Source organism: Corvus hawaiiensis, chromosome 6 (genome assembly GCF_020740725.1).
Source record: "Corvus hawaiiensis isolate bCorHaw1 chromosome 6, bCorHaw1.pri.cur, whole genome shotgun sequence".
Classification (NCBI taxonomy): domain Eukaryota; kingdom Metazoa; phylum Chordata; class Aves; order Passeriformes; family Corvidae; genus Corvus; species Corvus hawaiiensis.
Genome location: NC_063218.1, coordinates 34636638 through 34639259, shown reverse-complemented (window position 1 = coordinate 34639259; position 2622 = coordinate 34636638).

The following is a 2622-nucleotide window of genomic DNA, read 5'->3' as shown; positions in this document are numbered from 1 at the left end:
CAGCCTGGGGATACCACTGTACAAGTGATATACTTGAAGATGGGGGAGGGCTGGTTTTTTTTCAAGCACTGTACTACAAAATAGCAGACTTGCAATTATGGAGAACATCAAAGTGAATGGATTTTAAGTAGAGTTTTTAAGCTGGAGCTAAATAATGGTGCGTCTGAGAGCTCAGTGACTCTCGTATAAAAAAAGATTTTGTGTGAAGGCAAGGGTGGAGCCAGAAAGAGACTAATCCCGGTGCTTGCTTTTCTTCTACAGTGTTGCAGCTGTTCCCTTTCCAGAAAAACTTTGCAACATTTACCTCCAAAGCTTGTCACACTTGTTCCATGGCCAGTTTTGGTGCCTGGGAAGTGAGAGAAGCAACAAATTCTGCCTCTTGCATCTTTAAGCCATGGGCACATCATCAGGCAAGCTCTGCTCAATCAGAGTGAGAACAAGAGACTCAAACCTAAGTCTCCCTCTTGGTGGCACAAGGAATGAGCCATCCAATATTTCATTTGCAGTGTCCAGAAGCAAGCAGGTTCTTCTGTCTTCCTGCAACCATGTAGAAGGCACTGGTTGGCTTTGCCTTTCAGAGCTCTGCTCATGGAGGTGTGTAGCTTCTGCAGCAGCTGCTGCACCATGGCTTCCCCTGTGCCTCAGGGCAGCCCTGCCTCCACCAGGAGAGATGGCACTGAGCATGGCCTGGATCAAGCCTTTGGTTTGTACAGGGATACACAAGTTGTCAGGGATTTGTCCACTTATGGTGTCAAGTCTGAAGTGTGCTCTCTTCTACACTTTAATCCATTCCCTGTCTCTTGTAGGAACATGGAAAATGCTATTGTCTTAACTTCTCTGGTCTCTGAGTCTCCTTGTTGTTTGGGCCAGACAGAGGTACTGTGTCAGCACTGTGAAATGGAACATCCTTAAAACGCTAACGCAGAAAACCAAAAAGACTGAGGAAAAGAAGCCCACAAAGACCTGCCCCTCAATAAAGAGCAACTTGGAGGCAAAACATGAAAATGAGAAGTACTTATCATAGGTGACTGAAGATCTCTATGCCCATATCATAGAATAAGGGTGGTAACCCCAGTGAGGTGGTCATTTCACTGTACAATGTGTTTCATGGGCATCTAATGGGATTCTGTCACTGCCACTGGATGGTTTTACTCCCTGTGTCCCTCTGCAGAACCAGCTCGGCAGCTGCCCAAGTTGCTTGGGTTGCATGATGCTCCTGTGCACTTCTGAGCAGCAAACACCTTTCCCTTCAGTGGTAAAGTGAGGGAGAAAAGGGGACATTATATTCTTCTGGATTCCTCAGGTGGAAAGTGTCTTCATAAATAATAAAAACTAGTAGGTACAAAACTTTTAGATGTCTTTGTTGTTTCTATCATGTGATCAGGCTGTAGCTGTTGGTTCACAATTTCTGTTACTGGGTATTCATCGAATGGTTGTATGAAATAAAAATTGGCCTTTCCTCTTCAAAATTATGAATGTTACTGTACTTACATATTTAAATAATCTTTGTCTTGAGTGATGCATGGTAAAATGAATACAAGTCTCTGAACGGTGCAGAACTGTTATGATTCTGATAATTATATTTGTGTTTTTGATGTCGGCAAGTGTACATAAGGAGCATCATATGACATATGAAGACAGTGTACAGCATAGAGTACCATTATACCATACATCTGTCCATTATATGGACAGTTATTTATGCCAAGAAGTGAAAGAATACATCCAATTTCACCTCCAATGTTGGTTAAGAAGCAGGAGAAAACATTCCCCTTTTTTGCAAGTGGAGCTCATTGGTGTAATTCAGGGCTAAATCCAACTTAATGTGGAACATTTCAGCTCAATTCAACCTGGTGCTTTGCAGCATCTTTCTAATTCACTCTCAGCTACCCCTTCTCCCACATTCTTGGGCCCCAAACCCTCTGCTTCCTCTGTATCGGACGAATTGGGACACAAGCTCACTCTGCCCTGCACGGTGTTGTAGAACGGCGTTTCCTCGGGCTTCCTCTCACTTTTGTGAGAAATGCCATGGTGCTTCTCAGCGAGACTAACGCGCAAACAAACTGCCACTGTCCTTTTTCCCCCCTCCACTTGTTCAACTGACGGAAGCCCATGTCGAGCGTTTGCGTGTCGGTACACTCCTTAACACGTTTTGTTTCCCTTCTAGGGATCTGCTAGATGAGCCAAACGCACATTAGTTTAGCGTTTTCCTGTCAAACAGGATATTTGTGGGCAGACAGCAGCAGGTGTGTCTGGGAGGCCCGGCCGCGGCACTGGATGCCCCACAGCTTCACCTGCTGACTGCGGGTGTGAGGACTCTGGCTGCCAGTGCTGGCAATCCCAGCCTTGACCAGCGGTTACCAGTCAGGAACAGGATAACACAGCCCTTTCTTTTTGCGTCCTAGGTGTGGGCACACCTGCATGACCCCACAAGGAAGCTGTGTTTTGAGTGGGGCAGCAGGACTGTGGGGCTGTGAGTGAGCGCCCGGGCTGGCAGGATGGGCCACCAGCTGTGCCACAAGGAAACATCCTCACAGTGACAGGATGCACCTGAAGTTGTATCAGGGAAAGTTTATGTTGGGTATTAGGAAAAGGTTCTTCGCCCAGAGGGTGGTTGGGCACTGG